At 34.3% G+C, this 12,408-nt stretch overlaps 1 protein-coding gene across 3 annotated transcripts in view; it reads right to left on the minus strand.

Moving 5' to 3' along the window:
- Positions 1–12,408, minus strand: part of LOC124414653 — a 284,193-nt gene that overhangs the window by 126,109 nt on the left and 145,676 nt on the right. For 2 of the 3 annotated variants that reach the window (XM_046895664.1, XM_046895662.1), the window contains one exon: positions 5,637–5,738. The exons of the other annotated variant lie outside the window; for it this stretch is intronic. The gene's annotated coding sequence lies outside the window, so the exon portion shown is untranslated. The remainder of the gene's footprint in view (positions 1–5,636; positions 5,739–12,408) is intronic. 3 annotated transcript variants of the gene reach the window in all.

Here is a 12,408-nt window from a genome sequence, read left to right on the forward strand (position 1 = left end):
TCTGTCAAGTCTGTCGTAGCTGCAATTGGTTATCCACTTTATTCGATCCCCGTAATTTGTCAATATTTTTTTTTTATGTCGAATAATGAATGATATCCCAACAATTCTGTTTGACGTTCTCAAATTATTCACTAGTATCAGTTTTTCACGCAACAAATACTTTCATGTGGATGGAAATATTTTTTTCACGGAATCCCTGAACCGAAAGCTTATTATACTTGTGAGAGGATGTTTTTAAGTATCAAAACTAGACCAAATAAAATGAAAAAAAAATCTTCATATGCTTCTTCAAAAAATTACTCAATAAATTGAACGTAACAGGCGGTATACCTGGTATTTATTTTTAATATTACGTCAAATTTATCCCGCTGATACATGGGTGGCACGTTTTAAAATCGTTTTTTCGCGCCTCTTGACCTGCGGGATTTATATTTCGCGAGACATTAACTCACTGAACAAGCGGAACATATTTTTTCAAGTCCTTGGTTAGCAGGACAGAGTATGCTACCAATCATTATCGATTGCACATTATTTTCGCTAAATTTTTGTAGCTGTTTATGACTCATCTGAGAAGCCTAACGGAATTATTTACCCATAAGAGTCGTCATGACTCTTATCGGCTGAGTCGTCATGACTCTTATCGACTGAGTCTTATCGACGGAGTCGATATATCTGAAAAACCCCTAATCCTCGCGTCGCAGGAAGATGATCGATATTTCTGATGTCGGAAAACTACATACATCGTCTATTTATATTCACGTGGAGCATATCGTAAGCTTACATGCATTTATATTAAACGATGCCAGCTTGTACTATGTTCTAATATAGTCTGATACACCCTTGTTCACGGTAGCATATATACGTGGGGCTGTTGCATTATTTATGATCTCAAAAGGGAATACATCAAAACCTGATAGTGTAGCTATTATATCCAGTCTCTATTACGAGTTTCAAGTTAGTAGCCTCGACATAACGGTATCCACTGGACAAAAATCATTATTTTACAAACTGAGAGTTACTGTGACGAATGGAGTTGCGTTTCCAATGTAACAATATATTTTTCTTTAACGTGGCTTACGCAATTTGATACATTATTATACGGCTGCGAAATGGGTCATGATTTTTCTCAAAAATTCATGACGTTACATAAACGTTAAAAAAAACTTCAAGCTCGTTCCAGTTTAAAATAAGGTCAACTCATTTATACATTTTAAGATCAAGAAACAAAAAAAAATTCTCCGTTATAGATTAAAGCTTTTATCAGAAGGTCCAATTTTTTCTTTCATTGACGATACTATCTGGCTAAGAAATCATGGTTCTCACAGACCACAGACTGTGGATATTTAGCATACTTTTCGGCTGATGAAGAAGCAGGGGACCGTTATTGGAGAAAGTTTTAAAACTAAGAATGCAATGTTTGAAAGTTGAATGAAAATTTTGTCGTTATTGGTCTCGATCGAATAAAATATATATAATGGTGACTGAAATCTTGGAGGTCGAGTTTAATTGACCTTCCAACTTCAAGTCAGATAAGGTGTTACGAAAACTCACTGGATTTGTAACTTTGACTGAAACGTGTACCTGCGGCCAAGGACGAAGCATTAATTCAACTGAACGCGATTAATCATAGAGTCTTGAAAAGCTTGGGGATAATTAATAATCCTCTACAATTGAGCATTGAACGTTCTGTAAATTACGAGATTATATTTCGTGGGAAAAGTTTACAAAAGCGAGTATCGTCACTCAATATCTATCACCAAAGTTTTGTGAAAATTGTTCTATACGTGTGGTAAGGTGAAAGGCTTGAACGCCTTGTCATGAAAAGCGATTTTTTTTGTTCCTGAAAAAGCGGGAAACTTGATATATTAATCAGTTGGATAACAGTGGGACATAGTTATCAGTCTTAGAGTTAGAGCGTGAATTGTTTTGGTCTCTGAGAGAACGAAGTATTTGTAGAAAATCTGTATGAAAATTCATTAAAATCGTACTAACGGTTCCAAAGTTGTGGTATGAAAAGTGTTTCAGAACGTTTCCAGTGAACTAAGAATAAAGTTGAGCAATTATTGACGATTTTTCAAAGGTTAAAATGAGGATAAAAATCAATACTGTTTAATTATTTTATTATGAGAAAGTCGTACGTCGCTGTAAATCAAATTTTTTATTCCTAACCTACGAAGATCGTTTTGAAAACACACTACCAGAAAATACTGAAATTATGAAGAAGAATTTGAATATAAATGATTAGTTTCAAAACGTTTCAAAATTTTCAATAACCTTTGAGCTCACTCCGTGGTGCCTGATTTTTAGTGAAACACTCGTTTTCATCATGTTACTATCGTCAATGTTTGATTTTGCAACACTGTACCGATATTGATTATGATTTAAAAAACGGCCATATTCAATTGACCAATAAAAAAAGAAACGTGTTGCATTGACTTTGCAGAAAATGGTTCTCTGAATGAAACGATCTATCGCAAAGTAACATCAAACTGTACCCCCAAATTTTAACTACTTCAAAGTGATTTGAAAGCAAACATTGATATATTAAACTTTTGTTTATTAATCCAGTATTTTCTGCTTTTATATTTTTGAAAAGCTCTTTTTTAAGCTTTCGAATAAAATTATACTTGACAAATACTCAATATACGAATATCTTATAACAAAATTTATAAATATCAATTTTTTATTAATCAACCTGCTCAAATTTCAATCGAGATGAGGTAACCATCTCCGATGAATGTGAATCCTGATTCTTGCCATCCAAAGTTAATCGCACTAGAAAACTCGTTCGCAGGTTTATCTGTTACGCGTTCCTACCTACAGAGTTTGAAACAATTAGAATTCCGCTCATTACTAGTGACCCATAAAACAGTCGCTCTGAAGTATTACTTTCAACTTGAAATCCGCAAAATTCTAAATCTCGCTGTGCATCAACGATGATGAAGATTTTACGCGCCTAGCAACAGCAGCACGTTTCCATGATCAGCGCTTCTCACGTATCCAGTTAGCACAATCGGATTACCTCCGCAGTGTCGATCGGAGCCTGATCCTTTATTTCATCGAAACTGATTGAATTGGAATAAAAATTCTCCCAACTTTATATGATATCTGTGCATGTGACTAGCATAAGGTTGTGAATAGTGAAATATTTGAAACGAGATAGGAAATAACATTTGGATTTGATACTCTTGCAGGGTTCTGCAAACAAAAAATTGTACAGATTTTTTATACTGTTTATTATAGGTTTTCACTCACCGAGATTCGGGAAAATACTCATAAGAATTCTATCACGTCAGGATTTTTCTTTGAATTCATGTTTGGTATTTAATTCAGAGTGAAACTCACGTTTAACTCGAAATTTGGTATCCATATTGGTAAATATGGAATTGAAAGTAATACTTTGTAAGTACTGAGTCTTTGGTTTAGGTGTCAGAATACTGTTATCGTAAATTGAATTTGGAGTGACAAATATACTCACAATAGCACAGAAGAATCCAGAATGAATTTTTGGAAGGTATAGAATAATTGAATACGGTATAAACGAGTTGAAATTGAATTACAGTCATTATGGTTACGAACATTACAGTTGCAGCAGACAGTGACTTGTGGAAGCAAAACGGCCGAAGGCTTCGGTTTTTTGTGCGAGTTTTCACCCTAATTTCGAGCAAAATTAGTCAGCGAAACCGTCCGGAATCCTGGTGATAAAAAACTCCTACACTGATCCATTCAATAGAAAATAACGAAAATTCCTCTAAACCTAAATTCCAATACCATAAAGTTGTACGCTAAAGTTCGTTGAACTATCTTGAAAATTTAAGTTCACCATTTTGAAACTGGAAACAAGCATTGCTTGCATGTTGTCTCTATGAGCAGAGTGCACTAGAATAAAGTGCACTAAGAACATCCTAAGTTTGAGCAAAATGTTTGAGCTATTTCAATATGTAATCCTTGATCAATTGGTTTACGTTCACCCAACGGAATTCAAGAATTGACCTCAGTAGAACGAATGATGCTCATCAAACAACAAGTCTTTACAAATTTTTGGTACGTTTTTTTACGCCAATAAATGACCATTCAGTAAAACGGTGGAACAAGGGTCTCTTTATTTCATACTAAGATGTGTGTGCGAAACGTTTCGTTGAAATCGGTCGATTGAACGACCTCCGCATGTCAGGCCAATCCAATAGGACCCAAGGTACAAATTATTGGCTCCATCAGGATAAGAGTTACCACAAATTGGCTAAAAGCATAACTGTGTTATAGCAATGAATGTTTTCCTTCTCACAATCGGGTAATATTGCTACATTGAAGCGACACTGCAATCTGCAACGTGAGGTGGAATGAAACCTTGTGAGGACAATTTCAAAGGTCAAATTGATGCTCCAATTTATAAGATAGCCAGGAATGGCCCAAACATCAACGAAAAATGTGCGGGTCAGTTTCGCATGAATTCGTTCCACGAGAAGAGGAGGTGGGGGATGACGGAAAGCAGTCGTCCTGAAAATTTCCTTCACCCAGAATTTCCTGTTTCAAATGGAATGTCAAGTATCTTGGGAAAAATAAGTTTCATAAAAATATGTTTGAAATATAAATTTTTGGGTTTTGAAAGAAACAACAACCTTAGTACTAATTGTAAGAAGGGAAGGTCGAGATCACGTGACATTGATTATTTGGAAATTTATAGCTTTTTAAGATCAGATCATAGCTGGCTTTGAAACAAATCCGACAAAAGTGTTTCCAGCTAGGTTTAGCAACTACGAAGTCACGGTTATTTTCAATTAGAAGAGTTTTTACTGGTAGCGGGAAAGTATTATTTTTTACACAAAATAATGTTTGAATAATCGAATTCATTTACTGGAGTAATCTATAGTAATAAATTATCAGAATAAGATTTGAAAATCTCAAAGTTATAAGAAAAATATACTCTCCTTTGTCAATATTGCAAAATAAGTGAGAAACAAGAGTCAGCAAACTGTATTTTAGAAAATTTGATTGTGTTTATAACTGAACTGATAAAATTGTAATAAAACCCTATGTCAAAAATTATAAGCCTAAAATAAATTAACAACGACGATCTTGTTTTTTGAGTCCAATTGGCCTCTTAATAGACTGCCAGTATGAATCCTCCTTGGACTAAAAGTCAAATAATCGCTCAGTTTTTAAAGTTAATTGCAACATTTTTCATTTTTCAGCTTCAATTCAAGGCTAGTTTCGATTCTGTATTACGAAAACGATATTATAGACTTTGCTATGAAGATGATCTCTTTTTCCATCTGATGTCCCCATCAAAACCCATTAGACTTTCATCTACATTTTACCGATAGACTCAAAATGAGACACCGTGTACGATGACGAGAAGATTTAGTCAGATTTGTATCTTTTTTCAGATAGTGGCACTAATGCCTAGTGATACCTCACAGTTACAGATTATCTTGAACATTATTACTCTTCCAATAAAATATATACTAAGAAGAAAGTTTTTCCCAACTTATTTCTCTAAGATACTTCGATCACTAATAGGTCGAATTTTCGGGAAATTTTTTTTTTTACAATTTGAAAGCATTTGACCCCCTGTAAGTACAAAAATTAAAAAACAACCCTATTAAGGACCACCCTAGTGTAGATGTAATACATACCGAACCCTGCAGTCCTCGGCTCTGGTTCTCCTTGTTCTACGTAGACCCGAAAGGGAAGCCCTCCGGATCCATAGAAGATAAGCCCGTTATCAGATGGTCCTTCTGAAAATTACCAAAAAATAATCAGCAGCCCAAGTAAATTATTCCTGTAGGTTCACCGGGCGAGCACGCCCATAAGCACAGTTGCGACAACGTCAGAGCTACCAACACGACCGCTAAATGCGGGTTGATAAAAGGTGGACGACAAAAAGCGCGAAGACCCGGCCGGGGATTACCGGGCGTAAACCGTCGTTTCAGCCAGAAATAACTTTGGCACGTGTGTCTCCCTCTGGTGTACAAAACGTCCGCGTCACTGCCTTTGTACTCTTGTTGTACCTCGAGCGTCGAGCACGATAGGGGTTAATTGTTAGCGGTATTATTATTATCATCTCCGATCAAGATCCTATGCATCTTCACTATAAATAAAGGCAAAGAACACTTCTGCTATGTGGGTAGAAATAAATCCGAGTGAAGTCTAGTAAAACAAATGAAGATTTCAACAATACTATCAGGTACAGTGGATAATTCTACATCAAATTATGTCCTCGTATGTCGAAAACGGATTGAAAAATTGAGAAAAAAGAAATTATTTCACCAGAATTCCCCAGATGTCGTCGATAAGTGGAATTTCTTTCTTTCTTGATTAGAAAATTATTTCACAAAAATTCTACAGATACCGTCGATAAGTAGAACTGCTTTCTTTTTTAATTAGGAAATTATTTTACAAAAATTCCTCAGATGTCGTCGATAAGTAGAATTGCTTTCTTTTTTAATTAGGAAATTATTTCACAAAAATTCCCCAAATTCCGTCGATAAGTAGAATTTCTTTCTTTTTTAATTAGGAAATTGTTTCACAAAAATTCCCTAGATGCCGCCGATAAGTAGAATTTTTCTTTTCTTGATTAGGAAATTATTTCACATAAATTCTCCATATGCCGTCGATAAGTCAGATTTCTTTTTTCTAAACTAGGAAACTATTTTACAAAAATTCCCCATTTGCCGTCGATAAATAGGATTTCTTTTTTCTTAATTCATTAATCCGACTCAGTTTCTGTTAAACAAGGACACAATTTGATGTAAAATTTTCCGCTCTACACGATGGTAGAGTAATTTTTCATCCGTCGTTAAGAGTTTTTGAAAAAACTGCAAAAAACTTCAAATTTTACTGTTTTCTCAAAACGCCGGCTATGCAGCTCAAAAATCAAATCAAATCCTTCATCGAAGGTTCGAATACCCATCTCGACAGCCATATCCCGAAAATTTTTAATTCAGATCTATTTTGGCGGGACCAACTTGCCAATCTTGAATTCGAAAAGACGACACATCACTTCATGGTTGCTAAAAATGCAAGGTGGCTCATTTGAGGGTGAAAACGTGGGGTTACTGCGCGTCCCACGTTCGGTTCAGCCCTGTTGTAACGGCGATAAAGATTAAAGGGGTTCACCATTTGAGTGAGATGATTCAGACGGCGTTCAGCCCTCTGCACACCGTTCGAATCACCGAAAGAGTGGAGGTAAAAATTGACATGGAGTGCTATCGTTTTTTACAGCCAGTCTGATTTCATGCAGCCGAAATATCATCGGATCTTGCAACAGAATTAAAAAAATTTGCAAATTCAGATCTGCTGAGAAAATATTATCAACCACTGCAAGGTTGCTACAAATTTCTGAGGAAAAAATTCCAAGACTTTTCCAGTTTTTCCAGGACCTAAAACCTAGTTTTCCCAGACATTTTTGCAGTTCTAGTAAGTTACTAAAACTTAAATCGTCCAGCTAAATAATTCTATGTTCGGTTTATCATAGAAAACTGATATTTTTAGTTTGTTCCACGACCAAGTTAAAAATTCCCTGACAATCTGAGGGTTTCCATAACCTTTTTTAAATACCCTGCCATGTCCAAACTTACCAGTCATATGACTAACCTGCACTGAAATGAGAAGAGATTGGCACCGAGATACTGTCAGTCGTCATTCTCAAAAAATCTTAAAGTTAACATAGCGATAGGGTTTTCAGACGAATATCAGTATTTTTGTTTTTCTTTTTTCAATTTTTAAGCAACAATTCGTAATTATTACTAATTCGTGAAGATACTGTTCAGGTTCATAAGTTACCTGACGTTCTTATCTGTAAATTTAAACGATGTTGCCACTTTTATGATTGTTTCTCTCTTGGACTCTTTAAAATTTTCAGTAGCAACAGGACGACTTGAATTTTTAAACTTGTTTTTAATGTGTATACCTTGGATGAAGGGTATTCCTGAAGGTTTATAAGGTCTGAGTGGTCTCTGATCGGGGATTTACGGGTGAAAGGATTTTCTCCCAGTTTTTATGAAAATATGATGAACCCAAAGTATAAAATAAGGAGAAAATCAGAATTCGCGCCTCCTGAGATTAGGTCTTAATACGAGCTGTAGGAAAATATCGTACAAAATCATGGTTTACCGTGTTTTGTCTTTAAAATGAAATATCGGACCCTCGATGAGAAAAAAAAAAAAATTAATATCGTCTGGTTCGGAATTGTGATTACCTTTTATAGAAAATTGTAAATTTTTATAATTTTTCGTCGAAACAGATAAGTTTTGACGAAATTCCGCGAGTGTCTACGAAAACAAAATCGGTTTTGTCCGTGTCAAAAATTGTAATCATCTTATATAGAAAATTGTAGATTTATATAATTTTTTGTATAAATTTTAAATTTCCAACGCCAAATACTACAATTTTCGATGATTTTCCACAATGTCCCACACTTTTGGACAATTTTAAAAGAACCGTACTTCGTTCTAGTTTCTCGTAGAAATTATTTTTACCAGGAAAATCTTGGATTACACAACGAAACGCCGTTTGGGTTCTTCGAAAATACTTCGACAAAACAGAGGCCGCGATTACCTATCCAGAACGAATGGCCAGTTGTTATCTGTTAAACGAAATAAAAAGGGCAGTAATTAGGGCCAGGTGCAGAGGCACGTAAAGTACACACAAGTACGGTCGTACTTGAGCTTAATATGAGAACCTCCGTAATTTCCCAACCCTCGTTGAGGGAAGGAAAAATTTCGGGGTCTGTAGAAAGAAAACGACCGGCAGGATTATTAAGCCTTCCAGCTGAAATCGTTGAGAGTTATTTTGTTTGAAAATCTAATTAGTCGATTATTGCTTTCCTACAGTAATCGCGTGATATTTTTATACGATAGTTGACGAAAAATCACATCGAATGCAAGAGGGATGTTTGATCACTGGCCGATTAGGCAAGAGCAATTATTTTACTAGATTGTTGAGCATTAGAGAAACGCCACAGATGTTTAAATTGCGAAGAAATTGGTGGTTTCAAGCTCAGTTTCACTGCAAGTTAAAGCTACAAGAGTCGGAGATCTTTTTTACTCTCCTGCAACTATTTAATACACAGTTTTGAGATTTTTCAGTATCTTGTGACATCCACGTGAATTTTTTTTAAATATTCGTTCAAATCACACCCAAGTAACATTTCGATTGTTTAAAAAAAAAAGAAAGAATTAATCGAAAGGGCTGATTAATCTATTAATCCGAAAACTGATCAATTCGAAAGGACCGTTCGAAATTATATTTATTACTCGATTGATCGAAAAAACAGTAAATTGAAGTTAACGCGATTAATCGATTAATCTTATCAATCAATTTCAAAACACGATAGATAAGTATAGCTCTAAATAAATTTTTGATGTGATACTTTATTTATTTTTTGCGTGAACACGTACTTTCCCATTTCCATTCTCCATTTCCTAAACTGATCTCCATATTTTTGCTTCGTGAGAAAAGTTTCATTTGTTATAGTTGTCACAAAATTCTAGTCAAATGTGTATCGTAACAATATCAATTTTCATTAGGTTATACAACTTTTTACCATTTTTATTTGCTGCTTTGCCATTGCTAATAGTATACTAATAGGTTTTCAATACTCGAGAGCAATTATTGCGATGTAATGTAAATAATTAATTTTAGAAACAAATTTATTTAAAAAAATTTTGATAATTGAAGGAATAATTCCGTAGTAATACTGAATAAGTTCTACTTAAAGATTCGTTTACCGACACTTACCGACATCTTTCCTAGACTCAAACCCTTCCCCGCTATTTTGACCTTCGGTCGGTACAGCAGACTGTAACATCATCGCGGAGAAAGGCTTGAGTATAGCGAAGATGTCGGTAAGTGCCGGTAACAGGAATCTTCAAATATAACCAGGCTTGTATTACTCCTCTACACATACACATGTTTTACATAAATTATAAGTTTTTAGAGTCACTGATTACAAATCTGAAATCGCATTTTACAAATCCAAGGTTGCTGATCCGATATAACTAGCTAAAAATTGAAATTCGATAGAACACGAATAAAAAAAACTCTGTCCAGAGGCTTTTACGTATCGCTGATTACGAGTAATCAGATTTTCAAATTTCGGTATGGCAAATTTAATCAGCGACCCCGAAAACCACTACATAGAATTTTTTTACCGGATTTGATTCAATTTATGATTAAAAAATCTTAAAGTTTTGAAATCTAATTTCAGATTCGTAATCAGAGATCCTAAAAAGCATGGAATACTATCTTATTATTAAAGTTGACTCAGCAGAATAATGTGTGAGTCAATGGGTTCAGTTGTTCAGAATTGATAGAGAGGAGAAAAAATCGTAAGCCCACGCAGTTTTATATAGTATAAATATAACAAGAGAATAAACTTTTCAATCGTACGAGACATTTGGAGGTGTGTATATAGTAACCGGAATGAGGCACGTAGGAATCACCTCATTTCCCGCAAGTGTAGCCAGGGCGAGCGTTTAAGTATACACGGAGTTGAAACTCCCTTCTTACACGCTTCACGTACCTACCCAATTTACAGCGAAGCGATGTGAAAGTTTAGCCGTTAGAATGCCTCAAAGGGGAGTCGTTCTTATCTGATTAAAATGCATCTATAGACCCCTTGCTGCAAGCTCAATACGCTCGACGCTTTCAATAATGCATCCTTGAATTCTCACCCAGCCGTGGTGGCAAGAGTTTCGCTTTTCCGAAGCTTAAATAAGAGTTTAAACACTTTTTTTCTTTCCTCACGAGTACTGCCTTTGACACAAAATCGCAAACGTCAAAATTCAAAAATGATGGAATTATATTTTTTGAATGGATAAAACTCTTTTTTTTTTATCAAAAATTGGAGTAAAAATTTTCAAAACAACATTTTGGTTTTCTTTGCAAATTTTTTCAGGTGATATAAACACGTTTAGAAACCGCAGTTTTTTTTTTTTTTGTCATTTTCAGTTTTCAGGCCAGACGCTTAGAATTTTGCATACATTGTCATAGTTCCATTTTTTTTTATAAAGATTATCAAAAGATTTTAAAAAAATCCATTTTTCGTTCTGATAATTCCAAAAACAGTTCCATAATAGCATCATACTTTTCAATTTCTCTTAATCCATCAAAAAATTTATATGTACAGAAATGAATATCGTAAAACGTTTTTTAAAATTAGTGAAATTATCAAACCTTCTCGACTCTGTGTAAAAATATATTTAAATTATATAAAAGGTGAAATTAATTTATTTTCTACGCCTGATCATGATTCTGAAAAAATTTTATTGGATATTTATTTTTACTTCATATGATTTCACTTTCGATTTGATTTGAATATTCTCACTATAGTGTCAAAAGTATTTTAATGTATTTGAAACGCTCGAACGTAGTTTTTAATGAATACAAAACTTTTGAAAAGTTGAAAAAATTAAAAAGTAATGAATGATCATCCGGCATGGCAACGATCTCAAAACGACCGGAAGGTTAAATAAAATTAAGAATTTTGAAAAAGGTTATACAATAAATAGTTTCACGTATTCAATAACTCAAAAACGTCGAAATGAGAGTGAAAATTGGTTTTGGAAACGCTATTTTACGATGAATTTAGAGTAAAAAAGTCAAGCTTGATAATTTACAAGAAAATTTCGAACGATGTGACAAATTTCTCCAGATGACTGATTCATTAATTTGTCACGAGTCCAAACGGAGCGTTTCACCAGATCTTTATATTTGACATTGAAAAACCTTCCAATTTTGTACAATTATAAACATATTAAATTTTTTTTTTTTCGGAGATCAATTTATTGTTAGTTTTATTGTACCGCAAAATAGGTGCAATTCAAGTTGCAATTATTCTTATCTTTCACCCGCCACTTCAGTCCGACATAAATAACAGTAATGAGTACACCAATATTTGCAGGTGAATCAGCAGCGATTCCTAACCCAAAAAAAAAATCAACAGCACTGCTGTATTAATTGGTACAAAAAATAGATCACACTTGATTGCTAAAATTATTTACCCCGTCAAACTCAACGACATATTTTATTGTCAGAGTTTACTCCGAACAAGGCAGCTGGCTGCGAAATAATTCAATCGATAAATCAACAAAGCCCAGAACAACCCAAGTTCAGTTTTCCAATAAATGCGCATCTGCGAAGTGAATTTTTGCAAGCCGAAAAAAGAGGGACCCCGAAAGTTTGAATCGAGCCAATATTTATTTTAATACAACCAATCAAGTAAACATTTGAGTAAGGGATTGAAATATTTTTAAACCAAATATACCCAGTATTTATAAGCATTTTCAGAGAAACGGTCTTAGGATTGTTTATTCTTGTACGGATACCTGGGAAAAAATTAATAGATCTAATTTAATCCAATTAAATCAAATTATATCCGATTGTGAGCCATTAGATATAATCGGA

This window comes from Diprion similis, chromosome 14 (assembly GCF_021155765.1).
Source record: "Diprion similis isolate iyDipSimi1 chromosome 14, iyDipSimi1.1, whole genome shotgun sequence".
Lineage (NCBI taxonomy): Eukaryota > Metazoa > Arthropoda > Insecta > Hymenoptera > Diprionidae > Diprion > Diprion similis.